Source organism: Lissotriton vulgaris, chromosome 5 (assembly GCF_964263255.1).
Source record: "Lissotriton vulgaris chromosome 5, aLisVul1.2, whole genome shotgun sequence".
In the NCBI taxonomy this organism is placed as follows: Eukaryota; Metazoa; Chordata; class Amphibia; order Caudata; family Salamandridae; genus Lissotriton; species Lissotriton vulgaris.
This window is the reverse complement of record NC_141693.1, coordinates 819,387,279-819,408,249: the sequence shown is the minus strand read 5'-3', so window position 1 is coordinate 819,408,249 and position 20,971 is coordinate 819,387,279. Positions and strand designations below refer to the sequence as shown.

Sequence of the window (20,971 nt, the reverse complement as noted above, 5' to 3'; positions counted from 1 at the left end):
TTAGTTATTAGTACGATTTCTTTAGGTATTTAAGTGGGACCAAAGGTTTGACTCATTGCACACTTACCGCTTATTCAATTGCATATGTGCCTTCTTGACTTAAATCGTCGTTTTATCACTTCAGTACGTGTTTTATTGCGATTTCTGTAAAAATATATATTCATGTTACCTATCCCCTTCTTGGCCAACTAAGTCAATTTAATTCTACGATGTCTATTTATTTCAGTGCCTAACTTCTATGTCTATCCTTGCGTAAGGATTAAGAACGAATTCTGTTCTGTCGTTTGCCATGCTATCTTAAAATTCATATCTATTACCGTTCACATAGTATTTGTGATTACTCTACTTTCAAAAGGTTATAAATACTAAAATAACTGTTGTGATCACTACCCTATGTCGTAAAGTGAAATGGGACCTCTTTTAAGCCCCTTAAGTGTGTATATCTTATTGTTCAATTTTCAGTATTACTATGACATGCTTCGGCGATATTAACCCAACGCATATCACCGAAAGTTTTAACTGAACACCTCTTCCCATTTGGCCAAGCTACATCAGAGTTAGGCATATATACCTGCGTCTCGGTTACTACGATCTATACAGATTGGGGAAGGTTTATCTTCTCCCATGGTATCACCGCCCATGTTCTACATGAGCTAATCACTCCCCGATTTTCGTCCATTCGTTAGCAAACGCCCATTCGTACCTGATATACTTGTGGTGGCCTCCCTGCTCCAACGTGCATCACCAGAAGATTTTTTCAGATAAAATTACTTCCATTTCCCTCACTTCTTTTATCCTGTCAATCACTCCGTTGGCCCGGAAGTTAACAATTGTTATTTTTCATCAATTCTTTATTTTTGGATCGTCCTAATTATACGTTGTTTTATATCTTGTGGGCTCAATCAATTTATAGATTCACTCACAGGTTTTAGTCCGAGTAGTGAATTGTATATTTTCGACGGTATTGAGGATAAGGAACTCTTGATTACGGGTTGCTTGTTGGCGGCCATATTTGAATATCTAGTATTGTGTTTAAATGACAATACTAACAATATAGTTTCATTACTGTTATGATATGCACAGAACCACTATTGTTCAATTTCTTTTAAATAAAGCTAAATTTAATTATCCGGTCGATATAAATAATTGGCCGATGTTATTAGTAATGGACTAAATTTTTGTGATAATACTTGCTACGTGTTATTTTGTGCCATAGAGGGCTCGTTGTGTTTATGTATTCGCTCCCCTATTATAGTCTAAGCTGTGCATTATACTTTCTACGGGGATATTGTAGGTACAAGAACTGCCTAGTTATGGCTCTGCTCGGTGGCGGCCATCTTTGACTGTCTAATATTGCATTCAAATGGCTGTACCAACGGTGAAGTCTCATTGGTTTAAGATATGCAAACAACTACAATTTTTAAATTTAACTATCAGGTCTGTCCACATACTTACGGCAAATCAGTGATTATTTAATATACATGTTGTACATCAATCATTATATCTAGTTCAAGTCTTGATCACGCAGTAGTTCACACTTGGAATTAGATATATTGTACAGCATAATGCTGTCATTAGTAATGATAATTAAGCATATTATTAACATCATTACAATAAAATACTTAAGGCTCATTCAGCATTACATCAATGATTATACCTTATTCCAGTCTTTACCTTGCAGTAGTTCACCCTTGGATTTGGCAATGTTATACAGCATAATCCTGTCATTGGTGGTGATCATAACCCATATTCCTTACAACATTACAATGAAAATACTTGGAGCTCATTCAGTGTTACGGTGGTCGGATTCAATGATTTCATAATATTAAAGGTGTAAAACTCATTTGTATATCATTCATTTTTATACATTTTTATGTCCCGTCACAACAGACTCTTTAGAGTTTGGTACATAGTCAAATCACATATTCATTGTTATTAATATCAATTCCCCCGTTGGTCTGTATATTTTGCTACTGAATATTGAATAAGAATCTGTATTTCCTATCCTTAGTTCGTGAATGACTTCCCTAAATAATCAGTCTTTCCCATTCCTCTTTGTTATTGAGTCCAGTCCCATATGTATTGAAATGGGACATATACAATTGTTCTCTCTTTTTCCTTTTGGTCAGTCTGTTGCCGCCTCTCACGCTATGTTGAATAATCTCTATTCCACACCACTTTAATTAATCTATTGTGTGGTTCTCAGTAATCCAATGTTCTACCAATGGGGCTGTTCTTTTTTTAGTTCTTATTGCTGACTTGTGTTCTGTAATTCTGGTTTTGATTTCTCTCGATGTTTCCCCTATGTATCCTTTGTTGCATGGGCAGATTATCAAATAGATAAGATCTTTTGTTTTACAGTTAATAACATTTTTTATTTTGTGAGTAATTCCATTATATGCAATTTCTGCACCCTTGATTATACTGTTGCAGTTCTTACACATGCAGCATACAACATTTTCAGTGGGTAGGAGAGCATTATTTATAGAATGCTGGGTTTGGTTATTCTCTTCCCTATATGTATGGACAAGTCTATTCCTAATTGTGCGATTCCTTCTGAAACTGAACATTGGTTTCAGGAGTTTGGTACTGCCTGTTTCATTTAATAATGACCAGTTTCTATTTAAAATATTCTTAACTTTATTACTGGCACAGCTAAAATTAGTGACAAAGATCAATTGATCTTTTGCTTTATCATCTTTGTTGGGCTTAGCCTTAAAGAGACTATCTCTGTCGTATATTTCTCTCTTTTATAGGCTTTCCTCACTATATTTTTCGGGTAACCCCTATTTATTAGTCTTTTAGTAAGGTCATCCGCATGTGTATTAAAATCTCTAATATTTATACAATTTTGTTGGATTCTTAAATACTGTCCGAATGGGATGTTATCTTTCTGACTGTTGGGATGATTGCTCTTGTAGTGGAGCATTGTATTACGGTCAGTGGGTTTAGTATATAGCTCTACTGTTAGTCGGCCTTTTGTGTGTTTGATCATGATATCAAGAAACTCGACCTTTTCTTTGGCATAATTGGAGGTGAATTTGAGATTGCTGTCACCCAGGTTCAGCCAACTTATGAAATCATTTAGATCTTCAACTGTCCCTGTCCATATGAAAAAAACATCATTGATAAATCGTGACCAACACGAGATGTTTTCATAAAAGGGTGCCATTGGATTAAAAATGTGTTTATTTTCAAAGTCGGCCACATACAAGCATGTCAAGCTGGGAGTGCAGGTGGCTCCCATGCTGGTACCTTTGACTTGCCTATAGTAATCATTCCTAAATAAAAAGATGTTATTTTTAAGTATGATTTCCACACATTCCAAAATGAAGGTCGCATGAGCTGTTAAATCACCTTCATCAGTGCTCAAGAGGCCCTCTAACATGGTGATGGTATCATCCTGGGGGATATTCGTATAGAGGGCCCCTATATCTAAAGTTACTAGCCATTGGGAATTGACATTATATGTTCGATGTTCAATTTTCTCTATCATACTCGTAGTATCTTTAATGTATGCTTGCTGACTAGTAACCAGTGGTTGTAGAAATTTGTCTACGTATTTGCTTAAAGGTTCTGTCACTGAGTCAATACTTGACACAATTGGTCTCATAGGTGTGTTTGTTAGGTCTTTATGGACTTTAGGCAAGCCATATATCGCCGGAATAATTGGAATCATTTTTTTTTTAAACTTATATTCGTCTATGCAGATGATCTCATCATCTTTTGCAAAATCCAACAGACTTCCTACTCTCTGGATTAAATCATTCCAGTCTTGCTTACTGGCCTTATGATAATGTGATGTGTTGTTTAATAGAAGGAGCATTTTGTCATTGTAATACTCCGTATCCATTAAAACAATACTTCCTCCTTTATCTCCTGGTTTCACTGTTAGTGCTTTATTGCTCTCTAATGTTTTTAAGGCTATTTTTTCACCGGTGCTCAAATTAATCTGCCAATATAATGGTCGAGCTAAAAGATCTGATATATTGCTCTCGACAACTTTCTCAAAGAGGTCAATTTTGTTATGAACCATATTAAGTGGAGGTGTCCACTGTGACTTAGGTTTCAAACCTGATTTGTTAATTTACTGTGTATCTGTAATTTCTTTATCCTTAATTTTTTTTTTAAGTCTAATCTTTCTAAAAAAACACTACGTCTCTTTCAAGATTACATTTATCTATGTGTGTGCTAATGGCATAGCCTAAACCCTTTTCTAATACTGTTGTTTCTTCTATAATGAGGTTTATACTAGAGAGATTGATGATGGCTGCTTTCTTTACTAATCCCACTTCGCCTGGCTTCTGGTTCTTGTGTAAGGTCTCTTTTGTTGTGGAGATTGAAGGTAGAAGTTCCCTCTCCCTCTCCCTCGATTTTGATTGCGACTTTAGGTTAAGAAATCGCAAATTACCACCAACTTGTAGTTGGTGGTAATTTGCAAAATCTTTTAAAAATGCACAATTTGGCATTTGTGAAGGTGGCATGTGACGCACATACATGCCCGCAGGGCATGCATGTGCGCCATATGCACACACATGTAAATTTCAGGGGTGCAGCAGGGTGTCCTTGAGACACCCCTGCACCCTTGAAATAATTCTCATTTTGCGATTAGCAAATTGCGAATTGCAAATTGAGAATTATTTCACAATCATTTCTATGGGTCTCCTGGCCCTTAGGAATGAATGGGAAACTATTCGTTAATTGCGAATTCGCAAATTGCAAATTCGCAAAAAAAGGAAGAATAAGAAATCGCTAAAAAATTGCGATTTTCTACATACATCCCATTTTGCGATTTCTAAATAGCGAGTCCTTAAACATTGCTATTTAGAAATCGCAAAAGGGTATGTTGATACATCTACCCCTTGATTTCTTAGAGACTAGAGTGATCACTCCTCTCTTCTTGTGAACAGGCGAGGAGCATAGCGTGTGGGAAATCCAGTTGAGGTTTATAAAGCTTACATCCTCCTCTGAGAGCTTAATCTCTTGGAGTAGTATAATATCTCCTTTTGATTTTGAGAGGTAATCAAAGACCTTGCGACGTTTCACTGGGTGGTTAAGGCGCTTGACGTTCAGAGAGCCAACAGTGAGGTCTCCTAGAAGGGATTTGGGTTTAGCCATCCAGAGCAAGTTGGTCGCTGGTGGAGCAGAAGACATTTGATTTTGCAAACATGAGAGTGTTGAACTGGGTTGCCACCAACTGGGTGCCAAACCCGGTAAGGTGTGAGATTCGCAATTGTGGGTTATATGGATTCTCTTCAATGAGAAGGCAACTGTGGGGTCTAGATCGAGACCTGTGGTAAGCGCACGTCTTGTGTGGTTTTACTGAAGAGACATTTTCACCAGAATAAAGGTAATAAAAAACAGAACAAAGGGAAACAACCAGTATACTTCTCAACCCTAGCCCCAACCCCACCCTCCTCCCCTCCCTCCCCCTCAACCCTCCCCCACCCACCCAAAAGAATTGAGCTTAGGAGCTAAGGCAGCAGTACCGTCTGAGGGCAGTACAGAGATTTGAATATAACACAATGCATCAGGAGAAACAGGGTTAATAGCTGTCCCCCATTAGTGGTGCAGAGCATATTAATGCACATAGGCAATAACAAAGTCAAGAACATACATATCTTTAGAACAAAGATAGTGGGTATGAACTTTGCAAACGGTGCAGATAAGTGGGAGTTACATATTGTGCATGTTACAGGGCCTAAAGAGGTAACATCCAATCAAACCTTTGGAACTTTAAACGGTTATTATGAAATGTCCAAAAGGGGGACAAAAAGTAAAATAGTGTAAACTATTGATAATCGACAATAGAAGCAAACAGGTGGTAAACTTTGTGGTTAATTTGTCACTAAGAGCTAGCAAAAGCTATTGTAAGAAATAGCCTAGGTATGGGGTAGACTGAAGGAAGAAATGCTATAAACTGTTGAAAAGGCAAAATCTATACTATTAAAGTAGAGACACAAGGTCAATAGAGACGGCAAGATTGGTAAGCAGTATACAACAATACCAGTGGCGGATATGGATCAAGTATGTCAGGTGATGGCAGAGTCTTGGGTCTCCGTTTTCCTCTTGTTGGTGGAACCACTTGACAAGTTCATGCACTGTGTCGGAGAGTCTTCCAGATGTTGTGCAAGGTCACTGGGGTTTGAGAAGAGGAAAGGTCTGCCATTTTCAATAATCCTAAATTTTGATGGGCCGGCAAAGGGGAATTGGATACTTTTCGCTTTCAGCTTATCTTTCAGGAAGAGGAATCCTTTAGCTCGAGCTACATGGTGTCGGTATTGCTCTTGGTAGATTTTGCTAAATCATGGACTTCTGCAAGTTTTTTAGAATCATGTCCATAGGGGCAGTTAAGTCTGATCTGGCTTTGATAGGGGACTCTGAAGGTGATGGTTCTGGGCACACCTTCTTATTATTGGACTTGCTATCTCTATCAGCCATTGTCCGGACAATTTGAGAGATTGGCAGAAAAGAATTGTTGAGAAGCGTTGACGTTACTATCTCTGGTGGGTGAATTTTCTCTTTCCACTCTCATTTGTCGGCAGGGGGGAATCCTGAGTTGAACTATTCTCCCGGTGTTGCAGCGATCATGGACATCAGGGTGCAGGGTGCAGGTAGACGAAAGGTTGAGCTTAGCAGGCCGAATGGAGATCACCTACAGGTCGCAGACAGCACACCTGCCTGAAGATTGTCACCGGTTAGCAAAAAAACGATGGTGGTTGAAGGTGGTTGAGGAGATTGTGGAACGCCGACAGTGGCAAGAGCCGAGCAGTGAGGTCGATTGTTGGCAGTCGATCTCAGCCAGGTAGGTTACAGGCTAGACGTTGGATTTGCCACCAAGTTGATTGCATAGATGAAGCAGATTGCATGTTTGAATAAGGGCGAGAAATCCACACTACCTCTAAATGTAGAAATATTGATTGAGCAAGAGGAGGTAGGAGGTGGATGTGGGATCGCTTTAGAATGCTGCTGTTATGTTTTTATAGCACAGAATGCTGCTGTTATGTTTTATAGCACAATTCACAGTGAAGGCAAATTGGTGAGTGATACGATGTTACACTGCCTCAGTTCGATGACACACTGCCTCAGCTACTTTGTATAGCTATCAATTGGAGACGGTCCTTATTGTGTCAGAGGATAGGTGTGTGGCTCCTTGGTTGTTGAAGATTAGAGCCTCTTTTGTTTGGTATTTGTGCCTCTCTTACTTGGTATTGGAGTCAAGCCCAGTTATTATGAAGACGGCACTGCTGGGGTAGAAAATCGGGTCAGGAGAGACACATCCCGCTACATGACACGTTTTTAAGTTTGTAAGGATCAGTACTGTGCCGCGCCACGATCCGTGGTCAGATGAGTCAGATGAGAGCCCCCGATGATAGTAACAGCAGGGTCAAGAAGAGAAGTGTTGACGGATAGGTGGTCGAAGGAGCGTCGGCACTAGTGAGGTGTTTCAGGCTGGGGAAGGCTCGACTAGCGACATACCACCATTTGGGAGCTCCGGTTGCAGTACCTTGCACAATTTCCCTTGGTCGATTAAAATTGCATGAGTCTCTTACATTGGTGTTAGGACCCGCTGTAGCAAAGTCCTAAAGAGCGCAGGTTAGGATGTGGTGTGGTTTGTAGCCGAGCATTACATTAACACGCTGTGGGTAGTTCAGTGCTGTGGAGAGATGTCCGCCATGATGAGGTCAGGCATGCAAGGTGAGGGCGCCGACTCCATTACTCTGGCATTTGTTATAGTTAGTAAGGCACCCACCTCTATTGTGCCGAGGTATGGACAGGAAGCCCTGCCATCCAGGGTGGAGTTGGGCCAGCAGAACCAAGAATAAGCACTGGACTGGACTGGGATGGTCTCTGCGAGTGACACGCCGCCATCTTAGGGCACACATCTTGCATGTCACAGCAAATATCGCTTTCTGGGGTAATTCAGCCACAAATTGCGGCGACTTGTAAGGCAGCCTGGCAGAATGAGGTAAAGCCGGTGTTCCGATAGCAAACGCTGGTCTCTATCTCCTGAGAAGACACATAGTTGCTCCTCTGTCTGCCGAGCGATGCGCTTAGGCAGCCATCAACGCTGCCGTCCAAGCCACGCCCCCTTGTCTGGTTATTCTTGATCCAGGCAAAGGCGGCAGTATAACAGTTCTGTTACCTTTTTCCCCCCAAGAACAGAGACAGGTTGTCTGTAGGATGATTCAAAAGCTTACTTGCCATGGAGTTTCTCATGAACTAAGTCCCCAACTTTGGGAAACTGACCGTCAGCAGCACTGATAACCTTATCTTCACAGGTGGAGACGTCAGAGTTGTTTGTATTAGACAGCATGTCTCTAATATCTTGGATACACTGTAAAACATTGAAACGTTCCTCCATGTCAAATACATCTTTAACCACCACCTTCGCAGAATTATTTAAGCCAGGCACATACATAGGAACTTCAAAGGGAAACTCATATGAAGTGCTTCCTCCCAATACTCATCTAGGCAATATATTTAATGCTCTCTGAACTCTATGCAGATTGTGGTATGAGCTACGACCTGAACTTACCTCCCAGCAGGCATCGCCTGTTGAAAAATTCCACTGGCGCTCTCTGCAATGCTGTTCAGTTCAGCTTTGAATGGGCTGCTTAATTGCAGATAAACTCACCTTAGAGGCAAATGCAGGACCGTTATCTGAATAAAATGAATGAACTGCCCCCATTGACACTAGAAACTGCAAATCTTTCACTACTGCTGAAGAGCTGGCTTCTGTGGCCAAACCTATCGGAATTCAGAACATAAATCCCTCCCTACCAACATATACTTGAATGGGTTAGCTGAATTGAGGGGACCGATGTGGTTCCAACAAATCACCCAGAAGGAGCTATTTGAAATCATGAGGAGAATTGGCAAGAGTATTTTTACAATGGAGTATTTAATCTTTTAACAAATTTCATACTGTCTAACATAGTCCATAGTATGTTTATATAAACTGGCTACCAGTAGTGGTTGCTGTAGCAGTACTAAAGTTGCTTTAATTACTGCATGTGCAGAAGCCCACCCCTTATGTGCTTATTTGATGAAACTTAAACTAGTCAGACTATTAGGTATTATTACGTCTCCCACTGCTGGTACTGTGAGCACAGAAATGTTATCTGAATTGAGGGTGTAGTGGTATCTGAGAGTAAAACCTTTAGGAGACTTCCCTGCTTGCTTGGTTGCCTTTATGGTTGTTCAATATCTGTGTTGATCTTTGTTTAAGATCTGGTTAAGACTGCTACTCTGATGGCCTGAAATGCAGCTTTTGCCACTAGCTTTCCTTTAGCATGAAAGCCCTCACACTGATGACCTCAATGGTGCTTTACATGGACCAATGGAAGCTTGTCTTGTAAGATAGCTACCTTCCCCAGAGCTGTTTATTCTTTATAGTTTTTCCCTTTGAATCCTTGATTCCATTCAACCACTAATGCTGGAAATCAACATTGTAACTCTGCACGCAAAAGGATGAATTGGACACAATAAGTGTGGGAACGGATGAGTCAGCCTTTTGAATGCAAGTAACAGGGCATGTAATTCTGAATGTTGTGCAGTGCTATCCCCTATGATTTTAGTGTGAGTGTGCTGTGGGATGAACTCATCATCATGCACTACACCTTGTAGAGCCGCACAGGCTGTGAAGTTTTGTACTTCATACCAAATGCAGGTTGGGCAGAACCATCATTATAGCATACGCTCTGGTGAGACTCCATGGGTAAAGTAGCAAGAGTCAGAACAACATCTTGTACATGTAGAAGGAAAGCTTGTGTGCAAAGAGTTGGATTATATTGAAACTTTACATCCACTGTACCCATCTCTTGTATATGGGATGAGCATTAGGAATGTTTGCCTTGGTGGCTGCTTCCAGGGCTGGTACGGGAGAAAAAAGCAAAGATATGTTTTCCCTCCTTCAAAATAGATGTTTGCACAGCTGCAAGGATTTTTTCAATAGAAGCAAAACAAGCTTTGCTAAGGAATACAACTGAAACTTGTACGCAGTAGGGATGATAAAACGTATATGCTTTTGCACCAAGTTCAGGTTGAGGGCAAAGTCCTTGGAATCCATTCTAGAAGGTATCACACATACAGAATGTTTTAACTTGTAAAAGTATTGCAGCGTTGATGATTTTTTAAAGATGATTTTGTTATAATAAAATATACATGTTTCAGTTTGTTCTGTGTGGGAATGCAAGGACAGATTATAGCAATGAGAAAGTCACATTATTGAAGTTTACACCTCTGGTCTCACTAACTTGGTATTGAAATAAGTAGTTTACATTTCCAAATTATATTCTGTGACTGCCTTGCTACATGGTGTGATGAGGAGACCCGTGAAAGTACTATACAGTTTGGTGAAAAGATCTATGTAACAAACATTGATTTGTAGGACCTATTGCTGATCTTTGTACAACTGTGAAGAATATTTATACTGACCATGTGAATCTACACAGTGAAAAAAACGGATAATATGAGGATTTTGCTTGATAGAGATGACAATGCCTGTACTCAGTCAGTGAGTAAATATTTAATTTATGTGTAGAGAGCATTAGAAATTGGAAAGACAATGGAGGAAAAACTATGATCCCGCCATCAAAAGCCAATAGAAGCTGGCTATTAGACAGTACCATAATGAGATGATCCAAGCCCAAGCCAAATATTTTGAAGGAAAAATTAATGCAGCATGTAACTCCTCAAGAGAGCTATTTAAGGTAGTGCGCTCCTTAACCTCCACTGATCATGGAAACAACCAAGCACTCCTCATCCAAAGAGAGATGAAATCTGATGGCGAAATTCCTCAAAAATAAGGTGGAAATAATATATAACGTCCTGCAAGGAAAAGGTAATCCAAACAATACTGATGTTCAGCCTAGTATCGAAGATAACATGAGAATTAAAACAGGGACTAAGGGCTAGATGCAGGTAACTGATTCCTACATACTGATTTTTACCAATTCGGTATTTAGGAATCGGTAAAATTAACCGATTCTGTAATATTTCTTATTACCGGTTCGGTAATACCGATTTGGTAATAAGAAATACCTTCCCATTCATTCCTACGGACCTGGAGGACATTCACTATTACCGATTCGGGAAGCCATTCACTATTACCGATTCCCTATTTACCAAATCTGTAATAGCGGGAGCATATTCAAGGGTGGCAGGGTGTCACATTGACACCCTGTTACACCCCTGAATCATGCATGTGTGCACATGTGGCGCACATACATGCCCTAAGGGCATGTATGTCTGCCACATGGCACCTTGAAAAAAGCTAATTATTTCTTTTTTAAAGGTATTCGGGATTTATCACCAACTTGTAGTTTGTGGTAAATAGCGAATCCTTAAAGCAAAAATACACTCACTTGAGTGCTACCTACATAAGTTTTAAGGATTCGGTAATTTACTGAGTCCTTAAAATAAGGAATCAGTATTTTACCGAATCCTTAAAATAAGGAATCGGTTAAATTACTGAATCCTTAAAACAAGCCTCCTACATAAGAAAGGGCTTAATACCGGTTGGTAATGGGAAAATCACCGATTTTCGGCCTTTAGCAACCAGTATTTAGCTACCTACATCTGGCCCTAGATCACTTCACAGATCTAAGTGAAGAAGATGACCTCCATCCTGCAGAAGATTAAATCTGGTTCTCCACAAGATCCGATTCCACCAGACATCTTGCTGCAGGTAGGCAAAAGATCTAGGTCTACCACTGCAGCACTCATATCACTCTCTCTTACACAAGGGATTATCCCCAAAACCTGGAAACACACCATAATCCATCCACTGCTGAAAAAGCCCCATTTAGATCCGGTAGCGCCAGGGAATTATCAACCAATCTCACTTTTGCCACTGTGAGGCAAAATAACTGAAAAACACATCAATCAGACCCTGTCCCATTATCTAGAAGAGAATCAGGTGTTGCATACCACTCACATGTGTTTCCGACTGAAACAAAGCACAGAGTCAGCCCTGTTGGTGGTCACAGAGGAACTAAAGGGAATCCTAGACAGGGGGTGCACAGCAGCTATCCTGCTTCTGGAACTTAGCACTGTGTATGATACAGTGGATCACAATACCATGATCCGCAGGCTAAAGGAAGCGGGTATTACAGGCTCTGTGCTAAAGTGGATAACCTCATTTCTAGAAGATAGATCCTTCCAATTACTGGAAGGTGAGCACCTATCTAACACCCTCCAAATATCGTGCAGAGTCCAACAGGGGTCTGCATTAAGCCCAACATTATGTAACCTGTATGTGCAACCACTAGCAGAGATAGTGCAAGAATCTGGATGATCCATACTGTCATATGCAGATAACACCCAGCTGATACTATCAGTGATGGAAGGCCCCCAATCAATACACAACAACCTGGCACCGTGAACGGTACAAGTAGTATATTGCATGAATAAGTGTAGCCTAAAGCTGAATGGACGAAAAACAGGGCTCTTGTTCTTGGGCAATAAGCCGATCTCAAGAACCATTAACAGCTGGCCTCCAGAATTGGGAGAACCCCCTGTCCCAAAGAGCGATGTTAAAAATCTGGGAATATGGCTAGACGAAAGTCTGTCCATAGAAACTCACGCCAAGAAACTATCAGGTGTATGCTTTGTACTTCTGCGCATGCTACGGATGATCCTTCCTCTTATTCCTGAACATACTCGCAGAACCATGGTACAGGTCCTAGTGGTGTCGCAGCTGGATTATGTTCATTCTGTATCGTGGCGCACTCAAATACGATATTGTTGCACATCCCAAGACAAAAGTCAGCTAAGGCAGCCCTGAAGACATTACACTGGATCCCTATCCAGGCCAGGGTCGAGTTCAAGTGACTATGTATTGCCCATTGAGCTATGAATGACAAAGGTCCGGCCTTAATCGAAGAGCTTGTCACACACTATATCCCAGGCAGACCCCTGAGATCCCCTGCAGATCTACTCATGAAACAGACTAGGATAAAGAGATGAAGGTGGGGAGGTAGATCCTTCTTGCAACTAGCTCCTAGCCTGTGGAACGCCCTGACTATGGAACTGCGTCTGTTGACTGACTAATTGGCAGTCAGCAAAAGACTTAAAACTTGGCTCTTCCCTTAATATCCTTGCACCCGTAATGACAACTTTCTCCTAGCGCTGGGAAGCCTTTGGGCAGCCATGCGCTCTACAAATCCATAAACAAGGCTGAACATAGGCCCAGAGGAGAGGACCCTTACCTTGTACGTGTTGTTATTGTTAGACTGAATCTCGAGTAATAATCAATATGCAGTTCATACAATAGTTAATACTAAGGAGTGACAGTGAAGTGAATCTTTTCAAGCAAAATAGTAGAGGTGTAGTTAGTAGCTTTATGGGGCGCTGTATACTAAGTATAAGTTTATTGTGATCTGAACGAATAGTATGCATTTCTTTCTCCGTTCATTTTGTTAAATTGTTAAGACATTGCATACAATAATATCTCACATTTTGTTTCATTTTTACTTTTGTAAATGTCATGTATTATTTAACTTTTATTGTAAAGGTTTGTTTGGTAATGCACATCTGCCATATTGTGGTCCAGTATAAGCATGACAACTCTTAAAAAATATTGCAGCCTTCTACACACAAAACTTAGTGAGAAGTGTAGTTATTTCATTCATTGCATTGCATTGTTCATCACTGTTATCATTATGAGAAACCTGTGGGATTTGTTCTTTCTCCTCTCACAGAATAATGGCACTTCCATGCCTGCCAGTACTCTTCTCTCTGCTGGTGCTGTGTCTGTACCATGAAACACCTGTTTCAGGTAGGTTAACTCTGTTTTCTTGTTTTATAATTTCTGGCCTTATTTAATTTTACAATACTCTAGTCTAGCAGAGTCCCTGAACCCACCACAATTGTGGAAAAAAGTCCCTCATATTCAAATACAGCTCCCACAGTGTAGGGAGGTTTTCTCATAACGTGGGTTCTGCTGCAAAGACTTGAAACCACTTTGGGGGAAACACACTATTAGACTCTCCACCAAAAGATCACTGAAACAATATTGTGGTAAAACAGATATGTACATTGTTCTCTGAGTTGATTACGATTCCAGATTCAGATATAATATTAATCTGTGTCAAATAGAGTGCTAAATACTGCACTTCTTCAATTTCTAAGTGCACTGAATAAAATATGTTATCATTACACTATTTACTGACCAACGGAAGAATCGAAGGCTAAACCTACTTTTTGGGATTTGCACTCATGATCTCTAGGCACTGCAGTTTGACAGTGGCTGGCATTCAAATTACTAACTCATCCTTGTGGCTGACATGTTATGCAATATGTATTTGTAAAGTGCCCCAGCACTTGTGGGGGTATCCTGTCACTGAGCAAGTATATGTGCCCAGCCTTGCCTATAGTTGGTTGGTTAATTGAAAAGCCAAGTCTTCAGCTTCTTGAGGAATTCAAGAAGTGAGGAGGAGGCTCTCTGTGGAATTTGAGCTGTTCCACGCTATAGGAAACATGTATGCTTTATGAGCAATGTAAGAGAAGTCCTGTTCTCCTGATCTGGCTGTGTGTATGTTTGGGGTGTGTGTGAGTAGAAGTCCTGCTGAGTTGAGGTGCCTGGGTGGTTGGTGGAAAGAGATGTGACTGTTCAGGTAGCCGAGACCCGTGTAGTGCTTTGAACGTGTGTGAGAAGAGTTTGAACTGAGTGTTATCGTGTGTCAGGAGCTTGTGGATTTTCCTGAGGTGTGGTGTGATATGCATTCTGTGTGGGAGGTTGAGGATGAGTCTGACTCCCAGGTTCAGCATGATTTGTTGTCTTCTGGTGAGTTTATTGGTGATCCTGGAATAAAGTGTGCTACCATAGTCCAAACTATTGGTGACTAAAATCTGAGTGACAATTTTTCTAGTGTTGCTTGGAAGCCATTTGAAGATCATCCTCTGCATCCTGAGGATGTAGAAGCAGGATGCATTGATGGCGTTGACTTGTGTGGTCATCATGTAAAGTTTGCTGTCCATGATTATTTCTGGGTTCCTGGTGTGGGATCTGGGTGTGGGTGTAGGTCTGAGTTTGGTGAGGTGTTCTTGCTTAAGATCACTACTCTTGTCTTGCCAGTGTTTAGATTGAGACAACTGGCTTTCGACCCGTTAGCAACTTCTGTCATGCAGACGGTAAACTTGTTTCTTGTGTTTGAAGTCCTGTCTGAGAGGGAGAGTAAAAGTTACACACCGTCCGTGTGGGAGAGGATGTTGGTGTTGTGTGCACAGATGAAGATGACCAGAGGGATCATGCATGCATTCAGGAGGGTAGGGCTGAGCAGTGAACACTGTGGCATTCTGCAGAGGAGTTTGCGAGCTTCAGAGAAGTAAGATGCCAGGATGACAGCTTGTGTGATATCCATTATGAAGAAGCAGATCCAGCAAAAGTGTGGGTTTTGGATGCCTATCTCAAGTAGGCTCCTGATAAGGATGGGATGTGAGACCGTGTCTTTGGAATACCTCCTAGCATAAGTGGTGTTGCATAGAGCAACTCCCAGCAGAGATGGTATATCCATATGGCAGACTTTATAAAAGATTATATATATATATATATATATATATATATATATATATATATATATATATATATATATATATATATATATATATATATATATATATATATATATATATATATATATATATATATATATATATCCATACACTAGCCTCCAACACAGTTGATGTAACTAAGGAGAACTATATAACAGAGGTATTATATATATTGAAGAACATCTGAGATAGCATGGAAGAATGTCTAAGAAGGTAAAGTGCTTCCAGGGGAGAGTGCCCATGCAGGGAGAGTACCAAATTAAAGCTGATGTGACATGTTTAAATCAGGGTCAAGCAGGGAAGTGTGATCTTTTGTTCATGTATCAGTAGCACTGGGAAATTCAGAAATGGGGTATCTTTGGAATAAACTCCAGGTAAGGTATTACGTATATAAATTAGCCACCCAAATTGAGAAATGTTTTTCTTGGTAGAGCCATAACACTAGATGGGGCATCCATAAATGTACATACTCAGAAATAACAGCACCTTAAAATATGTACCCTATCCAGTGTGGTTGTCTGGGATAGATGGTTTATCTTGCTCAATGATACAAGGCAATGGGATATGCATAAGTGGTGTGTCTATGAAATTATTTCTAGCAAAGATAAGAGATCTATTGAATAGCCTCTGAAAAAGAGAAGTTGCCTCTGTAAGAGAACCACGCACATAGGAGGGAAATCTGTAAATAAGCATACAATTCAAGTAGATAAAAATACTTGCTTGTGTCTGCTACTGGGGAGGGACTCAAAATGCTCTGCGTCTCCACAGGAAATTAGAACCTTAGCTACATAGCACTATAGGCACTTCAGAAGAGTCCATGTAAGTATATTTGTATGTATGTATGTTTGTATGTATGTTTGTATGTATGTATATATGTATGTATGTATGCATGTATGTTTATCCCCAACCTGTTTCCTTCAACCAGAACAGATGGAAGCACAACTGCAGGTTGGTAGAGATCCATTGTATTTAAACAGTATGAAGTGTTACTGCATGGAGTGCCTTTTTCAAATGCAGTGACAAAAGAATATTTCCACATGCGAGTCTTTAAAAGGCATTATGTAAGTATATATGTTTGTATGTATGTATTCATGTATGTATGTATTTGATATCTGTAAAGGATGAAACTACTTTAAAGCAGTGGAACACTGTACAAGGTAAAATAGAGGGATAAAATCAGAGATTGATTATAGGACGAAGGTGCTGGGCATGGGAGTAGAATAAATACTGCATCGTAGTGTTCCTTATAGAAGAGTGTAATTGACTGTTTTTTAAATTGTAGACGGGTGGGGGCAATCCTGTGTTGATGTTCCATGTGAGATGTTATACTCAGAAATATTTTAAGGCAAGAGGAAAATTGACAATAGCTCAGGGCCCCAGATTTTTCAAGGAGCCGCTGGTAAAGTGAGTGGGACAGTCAAAAATCATGCTACAAAAACATTGCTCATAAAAGCAGCAGCCTTTTTTCTAATTTGTGAGCAGAGTATAGCTTAACAGAAAGTTACTGCTACATTTACTAGGGGTTTGTGTCAAGGCAAAGTCCAGCAAATTGAAGGAAAGCAGCACACAATTTTGTAACAGTATTTATTTTATTTATTTATTTTATTTATAGTGTTTTATATAGCGCGGACAAGACCCGTGGGTATCAGAGCGCTTAACAGGTAAAGAATGACATATAACATTATCAAAACAATAAAACAAGCAAAACAAAATAGTTATGAGGTAGAAGCAGTATAGTGTATGGACGTAATTAGCTATATAAATTCCTAATGTCAAAACATATATCCATTATAATCGCATTAATAGCAACAAAAGTCGATATGAGGTAGAAGGTTATACACTGTGTGGGCGTGATTAGATATATAATTTCCTAATGTATGTGCAAATGGCCTTAGATGGCTAGTAAGGCTTGGCTAGTGTCCTGATATCAGACCAAGCTCGGTGAGGTAGGGTTATATGGCATTCCAGTGCATATAAAGAATAATAAGGATGAATACATAGAGTGAGGTAGAGGTTATATAGTTTTGTCTGAGAGATATAGTTATAGGTATACAGGTATATGAGGTAGCAGTAGCGTGTCAAGCCTCTGCTTGCGCATAGCCACAGACAATAGTCAGGTAATTGATCTTCCAGTTTTCATGAAGAGGACAATCCTCTGTCAGCGTAAATGGTCATCTCAGTAATCCGTAGGTTTCTCTAGGTCGGGTATTTACTCATCAAGTGGTTCTTCAGTTCTCGTTTGAATGTTAGTGTATTTTGGATCTTCCTGATGTTTGGCGGGATTGAGTTCCAGACTCTGGGGGCAGCTCCAGAGAATGCTCGGTTGTAGGTCTTTTTCTTGTGGAAAAAGGCTGGTCGCAATAGCAGCTCTCTTGCGCTTCTATTTGTTCTGTTACCTCCTGATACCTTAAGTTTCTTGGCTAGGTATCTAGGGGTGTTGTAGTGGACCGCTTTATGTGTAATACAGGCCATCTTCATTTGGATTCTGGCCTCGTAAGGTAACCAGTTTAGTGCTTTCAAGTGAGGAGATATATGATCGAATTTCTTCGATCCCGTAATGAGTCTTGCCGCTGCGTTGAGGCAGGCTTTTAATGGTGCTGTGGATGTTTTCGGTAGGCCAGCTAGTGTGGTGCAGCAACTAGTGATTGGATCGCCAGTTTTAGATCTGTCTCTGAGATAAAGGGTTTCAGTTTTCTTAAGTAATTCAGGTGGAAGCGGGCGCTCTTGGCCATTGAATTAATATGGTCTTTCATGTCAAGGTTTTCATCTAGTGTGATTCCTAGTGATTTGGCTGAGTTCACTAGGGTCGGGGTGCAATTTAACGCCGTCACCATTTTTGTCCATTCCTTAACTTCAGATTGGCTCCTTGTCGGTGAGATTAGCAGGAATTCTGTTTTCTGGGCGTTTAATTTCAGATGATTCATTGTTAACCATCGCAAGGTTTCCTTTAGTGTCTTGTTCATTAGGTCAATGTCCTCAAGGGAGGCGATCTTTATGTATAATTGCGTGTCGTCTGCATACATATGATAGGATATCTTTGATTTTTGAAGAATCTCCGTGAGAGGTTCTACATACAAGTTGAATAGATCTGGGGATAACGTTGAGCCTTGTGGGACCCCAATAGCATTGGGGCTCGGGGAAGAGATTACTTGATTAACCAGGAATCGCTGGGTCCTATTCTGTAGGAAGGAATTAAACCATTTCAGTATGTTTCCGGACAGACCCATCCTGTCTTGTAGCCTGGTCATTAGTACTTCGTGTTTTACCGTGTCAAATGCTGATGACAAGTCTAGGAGGATCAGTAGGCATGTTTGGTTACGGTCCAGGGCTTGTAAGGCGTCATCGACAATGTGCAGGATCGCAGTTTCAGTACTGTGTCCTGTTCTGAATCCTGATTGGCAATCGTCAAGTAGCGAGAATTTCGCTATATGTTGGCTTAGTTGGCCCTGCACGCATTTCTCAATGAGTTTGGCCAGTAGAGGGATGTTGGTCACTGGACGATAGTTGTTCGGGTCTGTTGCATCAGCTGTCGGTTTTTTGATGATGGGCACTACCTGCCCTGTTTTTAGGCAGTCAGGGAGAGTCCCTTGTGCAAGTGAGGCATTTATTATCTCAGTCCAAATTGGGACTAGCGTATGGCTGATTTCTCTTAGACACTTTCCCGGTAGAGGGTCTTGATAGTGGTTGTTTGGTCTGAGTTCCGCTAGCGTTTTGGCGATCTTTCCCTGGTCGTACAGTTCAAATATATCCCATATTGCCTTGTTTTTTGTTTGGAGACCCTCTGTTGAGACATTAGCCTCAATATTCGGTGGAGGAAGGGTCATCATGTTAGTTGCTGCATTTGTGAGTTCAACTTCTAGCAGCTTGGCTTTATCCATGAAAAATGAGGAGAATTCCTCGCAGCTTATGGGAGTTTTAGTATTCTCTTGAACCGTTTTGGCGAGTTTGTTTGACTGTTGTTTTAAAATCTCGAAGAGTTTTCGTGGTCTGTTTATGGCATTGTTCAATTCAGATCTGATAAATTCTTTTTTGGAGTTGGTTATCTTTTTGTTATATTTGTTTCTTGTTTTCCTAAGGGCTATCAGCTCCGGGGAGGAGGGATGTTGTCTCCATTTCCTTTCGGCCATTCTCAGTTTGCGCCTGTCCTCGTTCAATGACTCATTAAACCAGGGATTTTTTGGTTTCTCTGCGACTTTTTTCAGTTTTTGGGGCATGGTGTCATTGACGATATTACCGATCGAGGTTAAGTAGTGATCCGTCAGTTCATTGACATTTTGCTTATTGTTGGGTGGTTTCAGATCTTTTTCACACCTTTCAACCAGTAGTTCAATGTTGGCCTCTTTTGTGTCTCGGATCAGTTTCGTGAGCTTGCGAGGTTGCACGGTCCTGCCCTTTTTCATTGTAGGTATCGCGAATGTTATAGCGTGATGGTCAGACCAATCACATGGGTCTATCGCGAGGATTGATGCCTCATCATTTCTTGAGATAATCCAGTCTAAGGTCGCTCCTTGTGAGTGAGTGGGTTGGTTGCATGCTTGTATAAGTTTTAGCTCACTGAGGAAGTCCTTAATAGAGTTGATCAGTTTGTCATTGCCGTCCTCCCAATGTAGGTTAAAGTCGCCTAGGTATATGTTATTGGCATCCGAATTGGAGTTGGTCGTTATGATCTCCATCAGTTGCTCTGTGAACTTAGCATTCTCTCCTGGTGGATGGTAGAATGCATGCAAGTTGCAGCTTTGATTATTTGGTGTTCTTACATTAATACCAAGGGGGTCAGATTGGAATTGGCAGACCTTGATCTCTGTACGATGAATGCAAGCGATGCCTCCTCCCACATTCCTTGGTCTGTCTAACCTGACGATGTTATAGTATGGTGGTATTAAGAGATCCATGGTGGGGGAAGATGATTCGTTGAGCCATGTTTCCGTGAGGATGGCCAGGTCAATTTCCTTATTCATGATGAGGGCAGCTATGTCTGATGCATGTTTAGTTGCTGAGCGACAGTTAAGTAGTAGACAATTTATGGGTTTCTGTGGCTTAATGCGTATTCCATTATCAGATTCAGGTGCGATTAGCTGAATATGTTGTAGATTTTGGTGTATTGCTTTCCTGTCATTCTTTCTGGACGTTCTGTTAGGGTCAGTATGTACTACTTTGATATTCTCCTCCCTAATCCAATCAGGTTGTTCATAGGATCGGAGTAATGCCAGTGCTTCTTCATTTGCCAAGGGCTTAGTCCTGTTAGGTCTGTTGTGTCTGAGTACCAGATTCTGGATGTGTGAGACCTTGGAATGCGTACTTATCGCCATCTCCCATATTTTTCTAATTGTCTGTGAGACGTTCATCGAATTTTGTGCCAGGTTACCTACAAGTTTCTGGAGCTCCTTGACTTCTTTCTGTGTTCGGGATGATT

General features: G+C 40.7%; 1 long non-coding RNA gene across 1 annotated transcript in view; it reads left to right on the top strand.

Moving 5' to 3' along the window:
- LOC147711642 (uncharacterized) overlaps positions 1–20,971 on the top strand; it is a 540,558-nt gene that overhangs the window by 16,132 nt on the left and 503,455 nt on the right. The window contains exon 2 of the long non-coding RNA XR_015295953.1: positions 13,707–13,783. This is a non-coding gene — a long non-coding RNA (uncharacterized LOC147711642). The remainder of the gene's footprint in view (positions 1–13,706; positions 13,784–20,971) is intronic.